This window comes from Staurois parvus, unplaced genomic scaffold, assembly GCF_062004578.1.
Source record: "Staurois parvus isolate SC_StPar_1 unplaced genomic scaffold, SC_StPar_1.0 ptg000048l, whole genome shotgun sequence".
Taxonomy (NCBI): domain Eukaryota; kingdom Metazoa; phylum Chordata; class Amphibia; order Anura; family Ranidae; genus Staurois; species Staurois parvus.
Window position 1 is genome coordinate 5785385 of NW_028317844.1, and position 24985 is coordinate 5810369.

Here is a 24985-nt window from a genome sequence, read left to right on the forward strand (position 1 = left end):
GTGAAAATAGCCAGACTGATGCAGTTTCAACTATAGCAACAGCCTTTCCATTATGGCTGGTATGCCTAGCAGTATTTGGATGCCCCCTGGACTTAAGGAATGAAACTATTTTCACAAAATAGGGGTGCTACCCAACAACCCCAGTTAGACTAATGTACTGTGTTAGATGGCTAAAAGGTGTGGAGAATGTTAAGGGCTGGTACACAATGCAGGAGCAACCAGAGATTGTGATTGTCTAGATGCCAAGCATCCAGTGGTCCAGGTAAGCATACAGCAGGCAGAGTCTATATCCAACAAAGGGGCCAAAATCAGTAGCATATCTGTGTTTCAGGCAAGAGGTCAAGGTGGGCTGCAGTCAGAGTAATTGGAATCCCATCTAGAGGCCAGTACACTTTCACTCAGAAAGAAAGACTATTAACCAGTTAAGGGTCAGTAACAGGAGTAATCAGGGTCAAGGCAGGACTAGGCAAGGCACAGGGAACAGTAGTGGAGTGCTATGGACTCCCAAATTGAGTGCAACAGTGTCACAGCAAATCAGAAAGGAGAGAAGGAACAGGCGGCACCGAGTCACTTCCTAGCAATGAGAAAGCCTCCTGGCTCTGGCCATTAGGAGCAGACAGATATTGCTGAGAGTTCAGAATCCAATATTGGGCTACCAGCAGTGCTCAGGTTGGGAAGGGAAAAGCAGTGTCTGCAGCTGCAGTTAGAGAGGCTGAAAGAGCAGCTGCAGCAGGAGTGCGTCCTAAGTCCCTAACAGTAGGAAAGTGGAGACGATGGGTTTTGAAGCCTGTGCTTTGTGTAGCAGCCTGAATGTGTACTTATGGCTACTACTGGCTAGGGCCTATTCGAGTTTAATTTGCCATTGAATGAACATACTGGAATAAAGCAATCATATATTCACAACAATGAACACATTAAGATATATATATATAAACATATATAGGTAGTTTACTAAAAGAGTTATTTGTACTGTTGGTCAACAAATCTACATTTGTTGAAGTCGTCCTATCAGCTTCTGTTAAGAATTCAATGTATCTTAGAATAAATGTAAATGTTAGTGTTTTGAAACAAATTCAACTTTTTTCCCATTTTAAAAGAGTGGGAAACCTTAGTACCTCTTTCGGGTTTCTATTTCTGTCAGAGTTGGGAAGATTTCCCTTCACTCCCCTCATTGCTGACTGGTGACACATGGAGGGGGAGTGATAAGAAAACTTACCATCAAAGTTCTAGACTTTTGCAACTTTAAAGTGTTTGTAAAGGCTGAGGGTTTTTTTACCTAGATGCATTGTCTGCATTCTTTGAGTGTAACTCCCCACCAGCCCCCTTGTACTTACCGTAGCCCGATCTTGATCCAGTGCTGTGCACGAGAGCAGAGGCTCTCTCCTCACTCTCCCTCCTCATAGGCTCATAGACAGAAGTGAATGCCATTGGCTCCCACTGCTGTCGATCACAGTCAGTGAGGAAGGAGCAGGGGGCAGGGCCAAGGTGCGCTCTGTGTGTCAATAGACACACAGAGTGTGGCTCAGATGCCCCCATAGCAAGCGGTTTGCTATGGTGGGCACTTGTCAGGGGGGAGGAGCCAGAAGCACCAACGGGGGACTCGAAAAGAGTAGAATCTGTGCAAAACCATTGCAGATATGTATTTTGTTTTTTTCCTTTTTATGCTCAGAACTAAAAATGTATCTTTTTATTATTCTTTTAGGCAAATTAATATTTTCTAGCTAGTTCTATGCTTAGGAAGTGTGCAATTTGATTCCTTGAGCTGTATTCAGATCACACTCCCAGCTGAATGGGTCATAGGAAGGACAGCCCCCACCCCTGCCTATCTCTATTTCATACCAGAATCCTAATTAGAGAGAGACAGCCCAAAAGTCAGCATCCAGTGATGGCCTGTCATATTCCGAAGCCCAGAATGCTCTGGGATGCACTTTGTGTTATCAAAGTATTCTGTACTCAATTTTCATTTCTAAATGTACACATAATTAAAAATTTACATTAGACATGCACATTTTCAAACATTTAAAACAAATTTTAATATAATCGCCCAAAACCATTATAGTTTCCCTTTCAATAACTTGAATACCAAACTATATGTGCTATTGAGTATATAAATTAAAGAAGATAAATAACCCTTGCTGAATGTGAAAGGATATTTCCTAACAGATTTTGTCTGCATCAGTTGGAAGCTGACATATTGATTTTCTGGGATTTATAGATTAGGGTTATGTAAAGCTGTACCAATTATGCTTCCATCAGACAGGCAGATCTCTCATTGTAATTTATTAATTTGCCCTGAGTCCTTGTTTATTATGCAAACAAACAGCTTATAATAGTGGATCTCTATTTTATTTTTGCTAGTTGTCCTAAAGCAGTTATAAAAATGATGAAATCTACCTTTTAAAATTTCATAGAATAAAAAAAAAATGGACTTTCACAAAGGCTGCATATTCTCTGTGTACTAACAAAACATTAATTAGGTCATCCAGTTGTGTAAAAGTGGAGGACACAACTAATTTGTGCAAATAGACATTTGAAATGGCGGGACTTTGAAGGCACAATACAACCGTTTTCATAAAATATACACTTTATTGATACACTCACAATTAAATCATTTTTAACATCAAAATGTGTGATTAAAATCACAGTTGTCTTATGAGTAACAACTCGAAGATACATTACAAATCGTAAGTTAAAGTTGACAATTCTTTGAAAGCTCAATAGGTTTCTTTGATTTTATCCACTTCATCAGGAGACAGAGATGATTTAACACTAGATCTAAAGATATATATATATATATATATGTATATTTTAGTATGTATTAATGCATTTATTAAGAATAAATCAAACACGTGATCTTAAATACAATGAGATCATCAAAAAACAAATACACAATGACATAAACCACAATTTGATAAATAATGAAGTGAGTGTTTCAAAATAGTGAGTGAACAATATTGGATGTATTAAACCAAATAACAAATGGGCCAAGAAAGTGAACTGCAACAATAGTGCACAGTCCAAAATCAACTCAGTGTTCAATCCAAAATGCAACTCCATGTACATTCAATCGGTGACAGCATCCGGTGATCACTCTAACACATGAATCCACCACTGGCTAGCATGCACGCTCACCTCCACGCTGTGACCCCTGAGGATTAACACATTTCAGTGTAGATCTCAGCGGAGCGATCCTAATCGCATCAGTACCCTTGGCAGCAATCCAGGAACCATCCCAATGGTGGTGGTATCCCCCTCCTAATGATGTTCAGCCAAACAGCCTCTCAGGCGATCACCATAAAGAAGTAGAAAACAAGGATTCCCATAGGGTAGTACACTATAAAATTTATTAAGGCAACACAAGCCAAAAGCCGACTTGCAAAAAACAATAGGGTCTACAGACCCACAAGCATAAAATAAGCAAGGAACACACAAGGTGTACTCGCATGGGTGTAGCACGATGGCGGCTGCAAAATGACGTCACCACGCCTCCATCCTACGCGTTACGTCACAGGTCATGTGGCTTTCTCAGGGCCCTGATTTTGGACTGTGCACTATTGTTTCAGTTCCCTTTCTTGGCCCATTTGTTATTTGGTTTAATACGGTCAATATTGCATTGTCTGTTTATTCACTCACTATTTTGAAACACTAACTTCATTACATATCACATTGTAGTTTATGTCATTGTGTATTTGTTTTTTGATGATTTCATTGTATTTAGGATCGCGTGTGTGATTTATTCTTATATTTTTTATATATTTTTTGTTTATGCACATAAGTGAGGTTGAGTCTTTATACACCTTTTTGATCTCATCCACCTTTATATATAGGATTAGCGCAGCACCACCCCTGTGTGTTTACTTCGCTATTTGGTATTGTAGTTGGGTGCTAGCGGCCACTCCTGTTTTTTGTTTTTTGTTATCTGGTGTTACATTGGCAGTGCAGGAGGCTCTCTGTGTTTTATTGTGTCATCCTGCACCAGCCAATGAAAATGGCTGCAGCCCGCTACCCAGGAGAAGTTGGGTAGAAGATGCTGCTGAGGGACATTTGACTGTTGAAGGAAAGGTAAGTATCACAGACTTTAGGTTCTCTTTAAAGCAGGGCTACTCTGTATCAGTATCACAAACCAAAAATGCTATTTAAATATTTTTTATATTTAAAGCAAACTCCCCATCCAGTCAGGTCCCCATCCTTTATTGTGCTGAGAAATCAATTTGAGGGTCAATGCACATTGGGCATAAAAAATGGTGCTTATAAAGGCATTTGGCATTTTTTTCTTCAGCCTGTATAAGCAATTCTATGTGCATTGAGGGACATATTTCCAGAGGAGCGTTTTCAGGCTGAAAAAAAACATCACAAGTGCATTTTGGAGAGGAGCTTCAGAGCAGGAAAAACGTTTAACACTCATAAAATGAGCATAGGGGAATGGTTTACATAAAAAAGCACATATAAAAGAAAATGCAATATGAGCATTTTTTATTTGGCTTTTTTTGCTAGAGGTTCTGGCAATTTTCTGCCCCTAGTGTGCATGGACCCTGAAAAACACCCCCTAACATTTGTGGCCATGGCCACCTTGAGTAAGTGCAGATGATTAATGTAGCATTTACTTTGTGGAATCCATCTGCCCTTAGTTCAGGCATGCAGGTAGGAGGGTTTGCTTAGCTGAGAAAACTGCTAGGATGTATGGCATCATTTGCCTAGACCTGGAAACCAGGAGGTAACTGAACATCTTTTAAAATAAAGTTTAAAACTATTAAATGTTTCAATCTATTTACTAAGCAGCATAAGGATTCAAAATAATCAATTTTGACTCAGAGAACATAGTTCTGCTTTAAGTCAGTTTGTGCTTCAGAAAATCTAATTCAAAACAAAAATTCCACATTCATCAAAAATGTTTCATAAACTGATGTGAGAAGCAAACCACAAATGTCAATATACAATAATTCTGATTGTTGATGTTTGTGTAGATGAAATTGTTGTGCAAATGCCATCATTTTGTACCCCGACACAGCATTATTTGAAAAAAATTGGTTTTTGGCAAATTTCAATTTTTGCTGTAAATGCAGTGCATGTATGACACATCAGTGCCCCACACTGAATCAACTATACCAGGGGTCTCCAAACTTTATAAACGAAGGGTCAGTTTACTGTCCTTCAGACTTTAGGGGGGCTGGACTGTGGCCAGTGGGAGAAGAAAATCTCCTGCAAGTGAAATCTGCGCATCAGTTTTCTGCACATATGGTGTGAATAAGGCCCTAAAGAGGTGGCTCAATCTGGAGTTGAACTTTAAATACTCAATTTTGTTGAGCAAAAAGTTTCTTAAGGTGAACTATATACTGTAGATTGGAATTACAGTACATGATCAAACTTTGGTACACTCACTTAGCTATCTCTGCTATGAAGAAATTGATATTTGTCCATTTTAAAACTTATTGAGGGAGTCAGGAAGATTTTCTATCACCATTTGAGCAATCTTAATGCTATAATAAGAAATAAAAAAAACCCACAAGTGTCAGAAAGTACCTTAAAAAAACAAATGCTTGGAAAACAAAAAAACAAATGCACTTTAATTTGACTCTCAGTACTATGCAAACTAAGCTGTGCACCTCAATGGACAAAAAAAACACCTTCACTTTTTTCCAGTGCACCACAATGCACAGATGGTTTACATAGAATAGATTTTATATTGCACACACAATGCACAAATGATCTACATCTGTGTGTTTTGGTTTGCTGAAATACAAATGTTTTAGGTGTGCTGTCAAGATGCATTATTGTGCCATTTAATGTAATGGCACTGCACCACAGATTGTGAAACACACAACGCCCAGGTGTAAATGGGGTCTGTATACAGTACATTGTATCAGGTTTTTATTTTTTAGCAAACCCCCCCCCCCCCCAAAAAAAAAAATAGTTTTCTTTTAAACAGAAGTAGCTATGTACAGACTGGAAAACAAGGTATATAGACCAATATGTTTTTGAAAGCCAGTGTCACTTTAAGAATGGGTAGGAGTAAAAATAACAAAAGGCTTTAATACCACAAAGAGCAGGCTAAATTGCACTGTTAATAGAAATGGCTATATTGCAACATGATGGGGTAATCTTCTTCAATACTCTTATCAATTTCTCAGCAGGTCATTAACAAAATAATTGCTTAGTTGTCAAAAATGGAAATTATTCCATTAACTGATATTATCACTGGCCCATAAAATATATAGTATGTATCATACTCTCTAAGAAGCTCTTGCAGTGATAGATATACTTTTCTCTTGTTCTAGATCAGTAAAAAAAAAAGAAGAAGGTTTGTTTGCTATTAAATTCAATTTTAAAATATACTGCTTTTCAAAGGCATCAGAATGGAATATAATTACAGGGTGATAACATAAAGTCTGGTGTACTTACCTATAATAATCATACATAATGTATTATGTTGCTATCATGAGGTTTTACAATTTGTAGCTGATTAATTGTGAATTGCGACTTGTGGGAACTTTTGTGGCAGACATAGCCCTGAGCAAATGGAGACCTTTATCAGCAGAGTCATCTCTTGATCATTGGGTAATCAAGCCTGCTTAAAGACTCCAGGGAGATCATTTGTCAATGTGTCCTAGCAGCAAGTCAGTGCTAAAACTAACACACAGTATATAGAAAGACATTTATTAGAGCCGTGCTATAAGTAACTTGAAACTAGAATGCTGTTTTTTATTCCTGTTTTAGTAAATTGTCAGATAGAATCTGCTTGATGATATGCCAAGGAGAGTGACAGATTATTAGGTTTCAAGAAAATGATACCTGTCCACTTACACAATGGTATGCTTGTCACATGTACTAAATGTATAAATCATCAGTAGTGAATAAAAGTACAAGTAAGGGCGAAGGAAGCATATTTACTAAATTGAAAATGTTATACTGTATGCTAACTGGGTATATGCAATAGTGTATACTCTTTAGAAAGATGTCGCCATTGGCAACAAGCAGCCCTAATTCTCAGTTGCTATTAATATTATTATACAGGATTTATATAGCGCCAAATGTTTGCTCAGTGCTTTACAATATAACGGGAGACAATACAGAAACAATACAGTTCAATACAAGAGGGATAGGAAGGCCCTGCTCCTTGGAGCTTACAATTAGACAAGTGTCATGTCATTGCTGCTACTGTATTTTTTTGATGAGGTCATTATTAGTCAGATGGGATAACCTGCAAAACATAACTATTGTCTCAGAATTATATATATATATATATATATATATATATATATATATATATATATATTTCTAATACTATTCTTGCATCTGACAATTACAGTATTAAACAGAGCACAGTGCTATCTTTAGGCTGCAGTGGCATCTGTAGGATAAATGTTTATTTTGTAATTTAACTCCCAGCTTGCATTTGATCACTATGGCGTAGCTAATCACATGATTAGGAACCACTCTGATTGACTCTCAAACATCAGTGGGGATGTTCTCAGTAACAGCTCAGCCTGAGAGCTAGCAGCCATGCTAGCTGTTTATAAGTTTTTAAACTGCTGTTTTAGCTTTTTCCATTTATATAAAATATTTATTTTTCACCACATGTTTAAAATAGGGTTCACCAGTGACAGAGGATACCTAGAGCATTGTGCTATATAAAGAGAATGCAGAAGGTGTTTGCTTTTAGACTTTCTCTCTGTAATCAAACATCAGTATTTTGCAGCATAGAGCAGTAAGAGAGGGGTTAATTCACTTTCTTTTCACAGTCTTTAAGCTTCATGTGTAAATTTGAGCTTGTGCTATTGAGCTATGTAAGCAACTCTGTAAAACCATTAGAACTAACCTAGTTAATATGTACAAAGCCTCCACTTGCTGATTGGTAATAGGTAAATACTCCATATTTACATGACCGATGAAATTACATAACAAGAAATGTTCATTCCTGAACATTGTAAATTAAATAAATGTATAATAAAAACATTTGTCATAATTCTTTTGAGCAGGTAAAATACTGACCTAAGTATATTAATATATATGGTATGTAACATGAACAAAAGCAAAGTCTCTTCATGCCAGCCATAATCTTCAAAAAACAAGAACTGCCCAGAGGTAGTTGTCCTCCTGGTCATCGTGAATATATTTTGGCAGATTTAATTGCATTTTGCCAGTTATTGCTCCAGATTTCCTACTTCCAGTAAAACTGTAATTTATCCAAACTATTAGAAATGGATATGATGTACTGGGTTCTCATTTATTGTAACTAGTATGACGTTAGCTAATGCAATTGAAGACTCTGCCATTTAATGCTTATTTGGAAATTAGACCTTCCATTTTTCACAGAAGTTTAAATAAAGGTGCTGCTTACTGTTTAGAAAAGGCCCCACTTCATTATTTTGCATTAAGTGCAGCATAAGTAACCCTCAAGAAAATTTAGATTGAAATTTATGATAGCAAGTCTCTAGAGCAGACAGTAGAGAAATGCTTGCTAGGAGTGAAAGAGAGAGGTTGAAAAAAGACACAAGTCTATCGAACTCAACCTATCGGCAACCATAGAATTAAAAATCTTGCATCTCTAGAACCCTAAAGCTACTATGGATTCAGAGGAAAGTAAAAAAAAGCCTTTAACATAATTTGGTTTGTTCCAAAATTCCTTTCTGTTTACCAATGGTAATCAGATACTCTCTGGATCAACAATCTACATTGTTGGTTCATTTGACACTTTTCAATACCGAGCACTTTCACCCCCTTCCTGCCTAGGTCAATTTTCAGCTTTCAGCAATTTGAATGACAATTACGCAGTCATGTAACACTGTACCCATATTAAATTTTTTTAAATTATTTTCAGACAAGTTTTTCTTTGTTTCTGTTATAACATTTTGCAAATAAATTGTATATCTTCATACATTTAGGCCAAACTATATTCTGCTACATTTGGTGATAATAACCCAAACCAGTGTTTATTATCTTTGGTAATAATATATATACACTTAGCAATACCAATACAGTGTGTGTATGTATATATATATATATATATATATATATATATATATATATATATATACACACACACTATATTGTCAAAAGTATTGCCTGCCTTTACACGCACATGAACTTTAATGGCATCCCAGTCTTAGTTCATACAGTTCAAAATTGAGTTGGCCCACCCTATGCAGCTATAACAGGTCTTCGCCATAGTGGAGTTTGGAGTGTGACTCTTTGAGGTTGTGGACAGGTGTCTTTTATACTGATAACAGGTGCCATTGATACAGGTAATGAGTGCAGGACAGAGGAGCCTCTTAAAGAAGAAGGTACAGGTCTGTGAGATCCAGAAATCTTGCTTGTTTGTAGGTGACCAAATACTTATTTTCCACCATAATTTGCAAATAAATTCTTTCCAAATCAGCCAATGTGATTGTCTGGATTTTTTTTCTCATTTTGTCTCTCATAGTTGAGGTCTACCTATGATGCCAATTACAGGCCTCTCTCATCTTTTTAAGTGGGAGAACTTGCACAATTGGTGGCTGACTAAATACTTTTTTGCCCCACTGTATAACAGCTTCAACTCTTCTGGGAAGGCTGGCCACAAGGTTTAGGATTGTGTCTATGGGAATGTTTGACCAATCTTCCAGAAGCACATTTGTGAGGTCAGGAAATGTTGTCGGATGAGAAGGCCTGGCTCGCAGTTTTGGAGGTCTTTAACTATTGACTCTGCAAACAGTTGGCGACTTCTGCGCACTGTGCGTTTTAGCATGCACTGACCCCACTCTGTCATTTTATGTGGCCTACCACTTTGTGGCTGAGTTGCTGTTTTTCCCAGTTTGTTATATTACCACTAACAGTTGATCGTGGAATATTTAGTAGCAAGGAAATTTCACAGATTTACTTATTGCACATTCTTTCACAAATGTTTGTAGAAGCAGTCTGCATGCCTAGATGCTTGATTTTATACACCTGTGGCCATGGAGGAGCTTGGAATACCTGAATCCAATGTTTTGGATGGGTGTCTCAATATTTTTGGCAATATAGTGTGTGTGTATTTATTATTTTTTCCCTGTATATACACACACACACACACACACACACACACACACACACAGCTGCCCAGTGTAGCCCAACACAAATGCCAAATGGTGTGAATGGGCATCAACTCTTGCAGGATAAGACCCAATGCTCAATTAACAATTGCTCGACAAAGGAAAGAAAAGAAAAAAAAAACTTTAGTTATAGGCTGGGACAACGGCCATTTTTTGTGCATCTATTGTATTGTCAGAAGTGTGATTCATCACTCCAGAGAACACATCTCCACCTCTCTAGAGTCCAGTGGTGGCGTGCTTTACATCACTGCATCCGGCGCTTTGCATTGCACTTGGTGATGTATGGCTTGGATGTAGCTGCTCGGCCATGGAAACCCATTCCATGAAGCTCCCTACACACTGTTTTTGTGCTAATCTGAAGGCCACATGAAGTTTGGAAGTCTTTAGCTATTGACTCTGCTGACAGTTGGCAACTTCTACACACTGTGTTTCGGCATGCGCTGACCCCGCGCATTTTACCCGGCCTACCGCTTCATTGCTGAGTTACTGTTGTTCCCAGTTGCTTCCACTTTGTTATAATACCACTAACAGTTGACTGTGGAATATTTAGCAGCAAGGAAATTTCACAGATGGACTTATTGCACAGGTGGCAACCTATCACGGTACCATGCTTGAATTCACTGAGTTCCTGAGTGCGACCCATTCTTTCACAAACGTTTGTAGAAGCAGTCTGCATGCCTAGGTGCTTGATGTTAAACACCTGTGGCCATGGAGCTGATTGGAACACCTGAATCCAATGATTTGGAGTGGTGTCCCAATCCATTAGGCAATATAGTGTGTGTGTATGTATATATATGTATGTGTATATATATGTATGTGTGTGTATATATATATATATATATATATATATATGAAAATCAGTCAATCCCGATGTACTGATGTCCTGACAATCTAATGTCTTGAGGACCAAAAACACCAGGACAGTACAAATATCCCCCAAATGACCCCTTTTTGGAAAGTAACAGCCCAAGATATTTAGTAAGATGCATGGCAAGTTTTTTGAAAAATGTCACAATTTTATGGAAAGCGAAGAAATAAAAAAAAAGTTTTTTTTTTTCACATTTGTGTTTTACAAACTGTTACCAGTGCAGTACAACATCGTCATATAACTGGTGTGGCAATGATAAGGGACACTGACTGGTGACAGTATGTAAACCCCCAAATTATCATTTTACTTATTATTACATTAGTTTTCCTTTTCTTAGGATTTTTTTAACACACTGTGACCAGAACAATGTGATGTTACCATAGTAACACTGTATTACTCTGGGGAAGTGATCAGGATTTTTTTTTTTTTTTTACACATTATGATTGCTTATACCAGTGAATTTCACTGTTGAAAGCAACAATTTTTACTGAGTGAAAATGAAATTGATTCATTCAGTGTTTACTATTGTGGTTAGCTGTGATTGGCCACAGGCTGTTATTGGCCCTCTCTGTACCATGTGATCACAGTGACCAATCACAGAGATCAGCACACTAGTACACAATGGATGGCATGAAAAGCCATCTATTGTGTACAGTTGTTATGTGATTTGTCAAAGCGATCATATGGTACATGAGCTGTTTATGTAAATGACACCATCAATTCCATGTAGGCAGGGAAACTATCATTGAATCATGCATAGGGGAACAACAGCATGTGTTTGGCATTTCCAGAGTCCCTGAGAGGTGACTTCATCTCGGTGCAGCTACGACATTGGAGGTACAAGATGAAACTGGTGCAAAGTATACTTTTCTATTTCAATCTTGAAATTAGTTATTTGTGGCCTCATCAACAGGGATAGCCCATAAAATGTTAGGACATTAACACAAATTAGATTTTCTATGCTTGCAATAAAGTGTTTGTAAAGCTAAAATGTTGTTTGTTTTAAGTAGGTTTTAAACCCCTGTCAGGTTTTTATTGATGTCTGTGCCCATGCTGGAGAAATTCACCTTTTCTCTCTTTGTCCAGGTGACCATTGTTTCTGGTACAGAAGTAATGAAAATCCATATTTTTTAGAGTTGTCACAGGACCAGGAGGTAGAGAGAAATCTTCCAATGGAGACATCTGTTTCAGTGACAGCTGTCTAAAGCCAGAGATAAACTAGTAGAATTTTGTTTGAAATCATTTGGTTTACGAGCATTTTTTTAATTTTCTAAACCTTAGTGACTAGGAAATTCAAAGGAAAATTTTCATCAAACAAATGAGTTTCTAACAGTGTATGTGATTTTCATACAGAAATTACATTCATTTCAAAATTGAATGTTAAAAGCAAACAACATTTTTAAAGCACTTTCAAACAACATTCGCCAAGTCATCAAATGTACAGGGAATTTTCCTACAATTGTTCATATGAATGTTCATACATCTGTTTGTTTAAAAATTTACTAGTGTATGGCCAGATCAAGATTGGATTTTCTCTTTGGAGAGATTTCTGCTTTGGAGAGATTTCAGTTTGAATCCTGTTGTGTCTTTGCGACCAGAAATAAAGGAAAATTTCCCCAATGGGACGCAGACAGCAAAGAAAACCCTGGCATACCATTCCATATGCTGTCCAAAAGTAAAAAAAAAAAAGGTTTTGCCTTTATATATGTACGGACATAAGGGGGCGCCAATCTGAGTGTAGAGGGTTAATCATTATAAAATGCATTAAAATTAGTAATTATTCACGAACAGAAGGCGTATGAAGGCATGTTAAAAGCAATCTTTGGCTTAACTATTAGGATGCCAGCGGTGTCAATTTGGGTACTGGTCCTTGGGGGTGGAGCCATCAGCTGTCAGCGGTGTAGGATGTTTGAAATCGGTGCCGTGACCAGCGTGGAACGCAAGGAAGTCTGGACCCCGCAGGTGACCAATAGGAAGGTGAGGAGAGGTCAGGTGACGCGTTTCGAAGCAACTGCTTCTTCTTCAGACCTGATTAGCTGTGGGGAAAGTCAATCTCCTATAGGGGAAGGGCAGGACAAGGCAGGCTAATTGTAGAGGATTGACAGCGCTGGACTAGAGACAGAATGTGCAGTATGGATCAGCGGATAGGATCGGAACATGCATAAGCAAAAAGATCACTAATTAACCTACAATAATAAAGTTACAACCATCATATGTATATATACATGACAAGGAATATGTGAGAAGCCATAATGGTGGTGTCAAAATTAAAGCTGGTGAGGCAATTAAGTACTTATAAACTTATTAAACATTTAAAACAGGCCATATGAATGTATGGTGTCATATGTGGGGGCTATATGCCGCTAAAATAGAGAGACCTGATAATAGGACAAAATCAAATAAAAGTATATTCCATAAAAGTTAGATATGGAAGATAGTAATAATTTACTATTATAAGGAATAATATATGGGATTAAGATAGAATAAAATTGGGAATACTGATGGATCAAGGAATATTCATAAAACAGTGTGGACCTCTATTTCTACGTTTAACCCCCCAGGAGCTAATGTGTAGAGGATATTGTATGTACTCTCCAGCGCTTCAGGAAATGGACAGCCAGAGGTTAGCCAAGGGGACCAGGACAGAGATAACCAAAAGAAGATGCTTCAGGGGTGCAGCCCTCCTCAGACGGGGAGATCAGCCACTAGATAAAGAGTAAACAGGTGGCGCACACACCTAGTGCATTATCCAAGGTTTATTCAAATATATAATAGACAAAAACATACTTGCATACTGTCAGGTACAGCAGCAACGTTGTTCAAAGCATCGGTCCTCCTTATCCACTACACATCTGTACCAGTCTAAGAAGCTGGTCAGCAACTCTGAGATCTGAGAAAAGGGACTCGTCCCCGAAACACATCAGCCATTTGACCGCACTGACGGTTGGAATACCTTGCTTGCCGTTGTGGCCATCTTAATGCAAAAGCTTTTTATACATGCTTCATCTGTGAGCATGTTTTTGTCTTTTATACCTTTGAATAAACCTTGGATAATGCACTAGGTGTGTGCGCCACCTGTCTACTCTGTAGCTAATGTATAGAGGGTGTATATCAAAAAGGTTTCTTGTTTGCATAGCTGTTGGAAACGTTCAGATCTGGCTTATGTGTCTGGTATAGAATCAATGATCTATACTTGGAGATCATGGATGGATTTTTGATGGAATTCAGAGACATGTCATGGGACACTATGTTTTGGATTACCATTTTGTACTAAGCATGTTCTCCAGACCTTTTTCTGAGGGTTCTGATTGTGCGGCCTACGCAAAGCAGGCCACAAGAGCAGGAAAGGCAGTATACCACATACGTGGAGGAGCAATTATAGAATGCTGTAATAGGATACGTTTTTCCATTAGTACAAAATGTTTTTTTACCATGGAAAACATGGGCATAGGTAAGACATAAAGTTTTGTTGCCACAAAACTTTTCTGTGATCAGAACCCTCAGAAAAAGGTTCGGAGAACACCTTTGCTTAGTACAGGACGGTAATCCAAAACATAGTGTCCCGCAACACTATTCTGAATTCCATCAAAAATCCATCCATGATCCAATTTTATTCTATCTTAATCCTATATATCATTCCTTATAATAGTATATTATTATTATCTTCCATATCTATTTTAGTGGTATATAGCCCCACGTATGACAACGTACATTCATATGGACTGTTTTAAAAGTTTAATAGGTTTATAAGTACTTAATTGCTTCACTAGCTTTAATTTTGACACCACCATTACGGCTTCTGACATAATTCTTGTCACGTATATATACATATGATGGTTGTAAGCAGTTGCTTTGAAACGCATCACCTGACTTCTCCTCGCCTTCCTATTGGTTTCCTGCCGGGTCCTGACTTCCTTGCGTTCCACGCTGGTCATGGCACCACTGACAGCTGCCGGCTCCATCCCCGTCAATCCAGAAGGACCAGGACCCAAATCGACACCGCTGGCCTCCTAGTGGTTAAGCCGAGGATTGCTTTTAACATGCATTCATACTCCTTCTGTTTGTGAGTAGCTACTAATTTTAATGCATTTTATAAATGATTAACCCTCTACACTCAGATTGGCGTCCCCTTGTGTTCGTTCATATCTTCCACAGAGTATTACTTCGCCATATGGGGAACTGTCGTCACCAGTAACCCTTGTAAAGACTCATGGACATTATGGACTTTTATGCTCTTATGTGATTTTTTAGTATTGGAATATTTTGCCATAATCCCATAGTTGTACCTTTGATGCCCATACTTTATTTAGTTTGCATATAAGTTAGTTCCCTCTCAGTGCCAATTGTCTATATTTGTTTGTATCTGCTTTATATATACTTTAACCACTTGAGCCTCAAATACCATTTTAATATGGTATAGTGACAGTGGCTGTTTGACCAAGTGCCATTTTAAAAAAGCTCTAAAGACAGCTGATGGGGGCAACAGCTATAAATGCTGTTGCACTCAGCGGGCAGGAGGTAGCACCCATCAAATGCAACTCATTCACCATGCAGATGTGGGACAGGTTTTTAGGGGTTAAACAGGCAATAAAGAGACAACATTAACCACTTCCTGCTTGGCCTATAGTCAAATGATGACCGGGAACCATTCCGGATGGACGTCATATGACGTCCTCCTGGAAAGGGCCACGCTGCAGCGAGATCTGTCACCCGCTGTGGATGGCCGATCAGTGTAAAGCCTGCTGCCGATACCATGTGATCCCTGTGACCAATCACAGAAGATCACATGACAGTTATAGACAATTTATGGCATTCATTCATGCCATCCATTGTGTACTATCGTGTTGATCTCTGTACATTGGTCACAGCAATCACATGGTACAGCCAGTGCCAATCACAACTAGCTACAACAGTAAACATCGAATGAATCAATTTCATTCAATAAAAATGGTTGCTTATAACAGTAGAATTCACTGTTATAAGCAATCATAGTGTGTATTAAAAAAAAATTCTGATCACTTTCCCAGAGTAGTACAATGTTATTATGGTAACATTATATTTCTCTGGTCACAGTGTGTTAAACAAAATGAAAAGAAATGTCTTTAAACTTTTTTTTTTTTTACATGCTGTCACCAGTCAGAATTTTTGATCACTGCCACACCAGCTTTGTGATGGATATGTACTGCACTGGTGACAGTATGTAAAAATCAAATTGTGAAAAAAAACAATAAAAAAAAAATGTCTGCATTTTCCAAAAATGTGTGACAAAAATTACAACTTTAAAAAACTTGCTATGCCTCTTACTAATTACCTCAGACTGTCTACTTTCCAAAAAGAGGCCATTGGGGGGTATTCGTTCTGTCATGATATTTGAGGGAGGATTTGTCCTGTCCTTACATTTGGAGGATTTTTGTCCTGTCTTGACATTTGGGGGGTATTTGTCCAGTCCTGATATTTGGAGGGTATTTGTCCTGTCCTGACATTTGGCAGGGATTTATACCATCCTGACATCTGGAGGGTATTTGCACTGTCCTATCATTTGAGGGTATTTGTACTGTGCTGACATTTGGGGGATTAGTACTGTCCTGACATTTGGAGGTACAGTTGCAAGAAAAAGTATGTGAACCCCTTGGGATTACGTGGAGTTTTACATGAATTGGGCATAAAATGTGCTCTGAACGTCATCTAAGTCACAACAATAGAAGAACACAGTCTGCTGAACATAATACTACACAAACATTAGATGTTGCCATGGTTTAATTGCACATAACATGTAAACATTCACAGTGCAGGGAGGAAAAAGTATGTGAACCTTTGGACTTAATAACTGGTTGACCCTCCTTTGGCAGCAATAACCTCAACCAAACGTTTCCTGTAGTTGCAGATCAGACCTGCACAACGATCTGGAGTAATTTTGGACCACTCCTTTTCACAAAACTGTTTCAGTGTAGCAATATTCTTGGGATGTCTGGTGTGAATCGCTCTCTTAAGGTCATGACACAGCATTTCAATCGGGTTGAGGTCAGGACTCTGACTGGGCCACTCCAGAAGGCGTATTCTGTGCTGTTGCAACCATTGTTTTGTTGAATTACTTGTATGCTTTGGGTCATTGTCCTGTTGCATCACCCATCCTCTGCGGAGCTTCAGTTGGCAGACAGATGGTTGTACGTTTTCCTGCAAAATGTCTTGATAAACTCTGGAATTAATTTTCCCATCAATGACAACAATCCGTCCAGGCCCTGAGGCAGCAAAGCAGCCCCAAACCATGATGCTCCCTCCGCCATGTTTTGCAGTGGGGATGAAGTTTTGATGTTGGTGTGCTGTGCCTTTTTTCTCCACACATAGTGTTGTGTGTTCTTCCCAAACAACTCAATCTTGGTGTCATCTGTCCACAGTATATTTTGCCAGTAGTGCTGTGGAACATCCAGGTGCTCTTTTGCAAACTTCAAACGTGCTGCAATATTCTTTTTGGACAGCAATGGCTTCCTCCGTGGTGTCCTCCCATGTACTCCATTCTTGTTCAATGTTTTCCTTATTGTAGATGTGTCAACAAAAATGTTAGCATGTGCCAGAGATTTCTGTAGGTCTTTAGCTGACACTCTGGGATTCTTCTTTACCTCATGCAGCATTCTGCCCTGTGCTCTTGCAGTCATTTTTACAGGACGACCACGCCTAGGGAGAGTAGCAACAGTGCTAAACTTTCTCCATTTGTAGACAGTCTGTCTTACCGTGGACACATGAACATCAAGGCTTTTGGAGATACTTTTGTAACCCTTTCCAGCTTCATGCAAGTCAACAATTCTTGATCGTAGGTCTGAGAGCTCTTTTCTGCGAGGCATGGTTCACATCAGACAGTGCTTCTTGAAACCAGTAAACCCAAAACAGGTGTGTGTTTTTTAAGGGCAGGACAGCTGTCAGCAACACATCCAATATCATCACACTGATTGGAGTCAAGGTTGTCTCACTACTGGCTCCAATTAGCTCTGGAGAAGTCATTAAGCTAGGGCCTCATATACTTTTTCCTCCCTGCACTGTGAATGTTTACATGTTATGTGCAATTAAACCATGGCAACATTTAATGTTTGTGTAGTATTATGTTCAGCAGACTGTGTTCTTCTATTGTTGTGACTTAGATGACGTTCAGAGCACATTTTATGCCCAATTCATTCAAAACTCCACGTAATCCCAAGGGGTTCACATACTTTTTCTTGCAACTGTATTTGTACTGTGTTGACATTTGGGGGTAATTGTACTGTGCTGACATTTGTGGGGGTATTTGTACTGTCCTGACATTTGGGAAATTAGTACTGTCTTGACATTTGGGGATATTTGCACTGTCCTTACATTTGGGGGTATTTGTACTGTCCTAACATTTTGGGGGTATTTGTACTTTCCTAGTGTTTTCGGGCCTCAAGAAATGAGATCAGCTGTCAGTACATCAGAATTGATTGATTTTCAGATATATACCATAGTTTGTGGACTCTAACTTTCCTACAGAGTAAACAATATACACTGATTTGGGTTATTTTCTGTAGCAGAATACAGTTCGACCTACTTTTATGCAGAGATTATTTATTTGCAAAATTTTATAACAGAAACAAAGAAAAATTTATTTTTTTATTTAGCAAATAATAAAATGAAAAAGAAAGCTCTATATGTGTGAAAAAAAGATAGAAATCTCATATGGGTACAGTGTTGCATGACTACGTAAATGTCTGCCTCCTTAACCCCTGCAAAAAATTGGGGGGTTGAGACTGGAAACCATGGACCTATAATAAATAGAAAAGAGCTGACCACAGTAAAAGAAACTGGGAGGAGAAAACTGCAAGGGCCCCGGGGTAGGAAGGATGTAATCTGAAGCAACCTGAAGGTAGGGAGGGGGAGGTGGAGGCAACTGCATGACACAGACTGCCAGTGCTCTGACCTTGGCTGATATCAGAACTGCATCGTGCACACTGCACAAGCGGCCAGATTATAACTGTGTCCACTGTTTTGAACAGACTGTCCCTATAAGGGATGGTTGGCAACTCTCCTCTGGAGGGGGTTCAGACCCCCCTGACTCCCCCTTTATCTACGCCCCTGATAGGAACTATAAGAAATCAGACTGTAGGAAGTTGGACTGTAAGTGTTCTGGGGAAATTGCTTTGGAGACTGCTATAGGGAGATAATCCCTGGAGAGTTAAAGCACTTTCTAGGATTTTGTTTTTGATATGAGTACAGTCACAAATAAAGTGTGATAAGAGAGAAATATCTTGTCTTAACTTTTTATTGCCTGGGGCTCAGGAAGGATAACATATACTGTAGGGACCTTAGCCACCTTCCTACCACTGTTTTGTAAAAAACGGTAGGGAGGAGGACATCTATTTCTGGAGTACCATCATAAACATCACTTCAGAAATAGCCCTTGGCTAACCAGTGTGTCCGTTAAAAGCTGTTATTAGGTTTTCTTAGACACAGAGTACAGAGCCAATTCGAGCATCTCTATGCGTTATGGTTGCAGTGAAGAAGAGTCACAACAGTCACAAATGTATAAACAGTAGTACTGCTTACACCTGAGAGCCCACCCCTTCTTCTCATAACAGAGGAAGGAGGAACTAATAAATGATCATTCATTAGGTCCAGAAATTGCACAGCACAGGTAACAGCAGATTTTGGGGGGGTGGTGAGTGTGTGATTTTTTTAACCCTTTCACTTTCCCCTTCTCCCCTGTTTGTACTGTCATAGCATTTTATTTGATATATTTTATAACGGAAAATTAGGGAGGAATTTTTTTCAACATTTGTGGTCTTGAAGCCTTCATTAAATACCACAAAATGAAAAAACTGTCTCAAAAAAAGAATATAAAATTAATTTTGGTCCACTATTGTATGATGGAGTAATTGTCAGTCAAACTATCAAATTACTGAACATAGAAAAGGGGTATAAAGGGGTATATAGAGGCCGGGACTCAAGTTGTTAATGTGCTGTACTAATGTGGAGTAAGTAACTAAAGTAAAGGGCAGTCCAGGTGGTACATATCATATCACACATATCGTTGCAGAAGCAATAGAAACAGTGAGGATGATTTTTAAAAGGAGGGAATGTTCCCGCAAAGCGTTTTTGTGAATATTTACTTCAATTATTCAATCATGTGAGATGCAAATTCCCATTCACTTTGAATATCCAATCATTCACAGAGGTTTTCAACATGATTGGATAATTGATGTGAATATTCATACAATTTTTATGTGAAGATTCCCGACTCTTTTAGTTAATCAGCCCAGATCACTGAGAGTCACTTAAATGTACTTTTAAAAACTGCATTATCAGCCTTCCTGTGTATTATTCAGGAAAATAACTATTGTGAAGTAAAGTCAGTTGCAGCATATATGCATAGTTGATTAACCAATGTAAAGTACTGCAACAAAGGCTGTTTTTATAGCCTTTCAATCTCTGGATCTCTGGATAAGTTGGAGGTTAAAAAGGGTAATTTTAGGCCATGGAGACTTGGACAGTTGTTTGTCCTGTTTTTTGTTTCCCATTTTGGCATTATAGTAAAATGATAAATTAAGATGAATATCTCTGAAAAATCTCTGTAATTCAATATCTAACTTAAAAAAGCAGGTCAGAAAGAAAGTCCAAGTTCTAAAATAGATTTTTTGTTCCTTCATGAGTTGTATAGAAGAGATGTTCATAACTAGAGAGTTTGTTGTGGAGATGTCATTACTTCTTTCCAATGCAGAGGTTGACATTTCTTCTTTTGCCTCTTCTGCCACCCCTCCTGATCTTTTGTTGTTTTCTTTTTCAGAATCCTCCATTGAAGCTTCGCCTGTGGCTGATTCCAAAAATCTGTTGAGATTTCATCCTCCATCATCTGTGGCTCTGTCCTATGTCTCCTTCAGCACACATGACCCACCGAATCACCATAAAAGAATTGATACTGAAATAGTTACCGTCGAATAATCAACGGTATCGCCTTGAAAATTCATCTTCTATATTACTACGGTGATTCTTCAATATATAATTTCATTTTGTTTACTTCAAAGTTGAAATCTACACTTCTTCATGTAATAAGAGAGGTACTATTTATCAGTAATGGGGTTGGAATTTATGTGTATGTTTGAACTAATTTAGTGCCCCATCTTATCCTCTAGTTGCAAAAGGGAAAGGATAGGGGGTGGGCAGGTGTCTTGTTTCTTAAGGGGGTCAATGTTGATTGACATTGGGAGTTGTAGCTGATGTGTTGGAGCTAGTGTAGTTCCTCATCAGGTCTAGGTGTGTAGAGGTCTTGGATAAGGTTGATTTGTCTCAGTGGTAGAAATTAAGACTGAGAGGTCCTTGGTTCAAATCTGGGTGCCCTCCATGTGGTTTAGTCTTTGGGTTATGTGAAACTGTTCAGCATTGATAGACACTAGAGAGTTTAGCCTGTGTATTTACAATTATCACATTACCCATCTAGTCTGCTGTGTTGAGTGGGTATGGTTATGATGTAATTCAAAGGGTTAGAGTGATATTTACATTTTGTAAAAGGTTCTCCTTTAGGTCTGTCCTTTTTGGCTGGATATTTGTAAATTGATCTGGTTTTGATTGTATGTTGGCTGTATCATTTTTTTATACTGATCATATTTGCAGTTCTTCATCAGGTCCACTTAATGTTGTCTGATTGGTTCATTATGTATTGATGTGGTTTGTGATTGGATATGGGAGTATTTAAATGTGTGTTGGTACTCTGTGTTTGTACTTAGTGTGGACTCATAACGTTGCCATTTTTTCAGCTTTTGCTGCAAAATGTTCTGGTTGACCCCGCAGATGCTAATGGGTTGGTGAGTACAGCACAAGGCACTTTATTGAGGCTGTTTGGTGTGCACTGTGGATTGGTCACTCACGTCATTCCTCAAAGCTATGGCAAGACTTGGACTCTACAGGCACCATCGGGGAAAAAAATGATGCTTGTTACACTGCCAGGTGCTGGAATGTTGCGCTTTCCAGTGCCCAGCACCCACTTTTACTGCATATAGCAGCTCCCTTTGTCTTACTTGCAAAGAGAAAGGCCTACGTACAGCGTCTTCTCATTGCAGGGGCCAGTCAATGGCAACCAACTAGCCATAGTTTGGGAACTGCTGCTATTAATGCAAGGACACATAGAAAAGGAAGTATTGATTTAATTTATTTGGTAAAAAGTGGGAAGGAAAATAAAGGAGGAAAATGATAGGTGTTTTCAATGTTTTAAAATAAGGGAATCTGAGGTATATTAGCAATGTTTTTATTTACAGATTTGCAAAATGATATTCATACAAGCATATATGTAATCTGTACCACACACACAAACATGCACCTATCTCTATACTTTACACACACTACTACACACAGTGTGCACGTCACACAGAAACATACACACCATCTGCACATTACACATTAAAACACACACCATCTGCACATTGCACACAAGCATACATATAGCACTTCAACTTACTTAATTAGGATAGGGATAGGGTTAAATGTTAGCAATATAAGTGGGCTACCCTCTTGAGGGCCGCTGTGTCTCTAAGTCCTCCTAAGATCCGCACACCACATGCATTTTCCACACTTGCATCCATAGTCAGTGAGCAGTCCATGAGCTTGGTTTTTATTATTTTTTTTAGAGGAAATTACTTGGACAGGGTAATAAGGGATTATGGGATGCCCAACTTGTCTGAATCAATGCACAGGGACAACTAACTTCCAATTTACAGAAACAGATCCTGGACTGTTCTTTTCCTTGAAAGTGGTCAGTCTTTAAAGATCAGTAGCAACAGCCCAATACTGGCTAGGGGCTCACAGCCCCTCTGAAAGTTATCTTAGCTTGTTGCAAACTTCATGCAGAGATTTCTCCTCTCCCCTGTAGAACTGCTCCCAGCTCCACAGCCTGCAGACATTACTAGCTCCCCTGACTTCTCTGAAGATCTCCCAGGACAAGGATAAAGGATTAGGAACAGCGCTGTCCTTTGAAAGTGTAGCGCTATTTGTACACTCTTTGTCCATCAGTAGACACATGCAACTGAATGTCGATAGGCAGACGGGCTTCTCTCCCAAACATGAGAAAATAAGGAGAGAAACCAGTTGACTCATGTCTGGTACAATTATAGGCACGTACCATAGCTCCAACATGTCAGCTCCAGGTTTGTTTAGCACTATTAGGAAGGGTACCCAAAATATTCAACAAGGTACAATTGAAACGCTCAGGGAGAGCATCACCCTTTGGATGATAAGGCGTGGTTCGGCTCTTGTCGATGTTAAGCAATGTTAACAGCTTTTTAATTAGCCGACTTTCAAAGTCCCGTCCCTGTTCAGAATGAAGTCGATTTGGCAGTCCATAATGAACAAAAAACTTCTCCCACAACACTTTGGCCACAGTTACTGCTTTTTGATCTTTGGTGGGATAGGCTTGAGCATATCGAGTGTAGTGATCAGTCACAATCAAAACATTTCCCACACCATTGCTGTCATTACCAATAGACAAAAAGTCCATGCACACTAAATCCATTGGACCAGAACTTTTCAAGTGTACCATAGGAGCAGCTCGAGTAGGCAGACATCTCACACAACGGTGGCAATAGTCCACAACAGCTTCCCTCATTCGTGGCCAAAAGAAACGGTCTCGGATTAATCCATATGTTTTTTCAACTCCTAGATGCCCATGTTGGTCATGCAAACTTCTCAAAACAGATTTTCTGTAGACTTGAGGGAGCACTAGCTGTCTCCTTCCAGGATGATCATGGAAAAAATGTACCCTATACAAAAGTCCATCGATTATTTTGAGTTCATCCCATTCCTTAAGATAGTAGGTATTCTGCTCAGGTAGGGTTTTTCTCATGTAATTAGGATCTTTGCGGAAAACAGACTCTCTAACATGTCTGACTACTGGATCCCTCATTTGTAGAAGAATCATATCATTCTTTTGCAGCTGGATGTTTTCTGGTACTCCTAGAGCAGTGGGGCAGCAATACATGTTTGGGATACACTCTTCACCAGCTCCCAATGAATCAATAACTCGTAAGTCAGCTAAAACAATATTGTCTCCTTGTACAACAGCTGTAGCAGAGTAGGCAGCCACAGCAGACCCAGGTACTTCCTCCCATTCACTTTCTTCTAAGTTCATTGGCAATCCAGGACGCCTGGAGAGAGCATCAGCCCCAATATTTTTGGGTCCTGGCTTGTACTTGAGAGTGAATTGGTAATTAGACAAGGCCGCAAGCCACCTATGACCAGTGGCATCCAGCTTGGCTGTAGTCAAAACATAAGTGAGGGGGTTATTATCAGTTCTCACCTCAAACTGAGCCCCATACAAGTAATCATGCAGCTTTTCAACAATAGCCCACTTCAGGGCAAGAAATTCCAGTTTGTGCACAGGATAATTCTTTTCTGCTGGGCTTAGACTGCGACTGATATAAGCAACAGGCCTTAGTCCTCCTGGGTACTCCTGATGGAGGACTCCTCCTAACCCATCGTAGCTGGCATCTACATGCAGAACGTATGGCTTTTGTGAGTCTACATAAACCAACACTAGTGCTTCTGTAAGGCTTTTCTTAAGCTGTAGAAAAGCTTCCTCACAAGCAGAAGTCCACCTCTCACTGAAAGGAGTTTTGCTGGTTGTGTCAATACCAGGTGTTTCTTTAAGCAAGTCATTAAGAGACCGAGCAGTCTTGGAATAGTCTCTAATGAAGCGGCGATAATAGTCACAAAACTCCAAGAAGGACCTCAGTTCTGTCAGATTTGTGGGACAGGGCCAGGTTACCACAGCCTCCACTTTAGCAGGATCAGTTGCTACCCCTTCTGCAGATACGATGTGGCCCACAAAGTTTACTGAAGAATGGGCAAACTTACATTTGTCCAGGGAGAGTTTCAGACCTTCTCTTCTCAAACGATCAAGGACTTTAAACAGTCTCTGATCATGCTCCTCCAGAGTGGAGCCAAAAACAATTATGTCATCTAGGTAGACAATATATTGAGTGGGACAAAGGTCTCCCAGTGTCCGATCCATTAGACGCTGGAAGGTTGCAGGTGCACCACTAATTCCCTAAGGCATTCGAGC

The 24985-nt window shown here is 39.1% G+C and overlaps 1 protein-coding gene across 4 annotated transcripts in view; it reads left to right on the forward strand.

Annotated features, from left to right (window-relative positions):
• The window catches only part of SCML4 (Scm polycomb group protein like 4), a 148264-nt gene that overhangs the window by 53229 nt on the left and 70050 nt on the right, over positions 1-24985 (forward strand). For all 4 annotated transcript variants that reach the window (XM_089664876.1, XM_089664883.1, XM_089664890.1 and 1 more), the window contains exon 2: positions 20723-20919. The gene's annotated coding sequence lies outside the window, so the exon portion shown is untranslated. The remainder of the gene's footprint in view (positions 1-20722; positions 20920-24985) is intronic.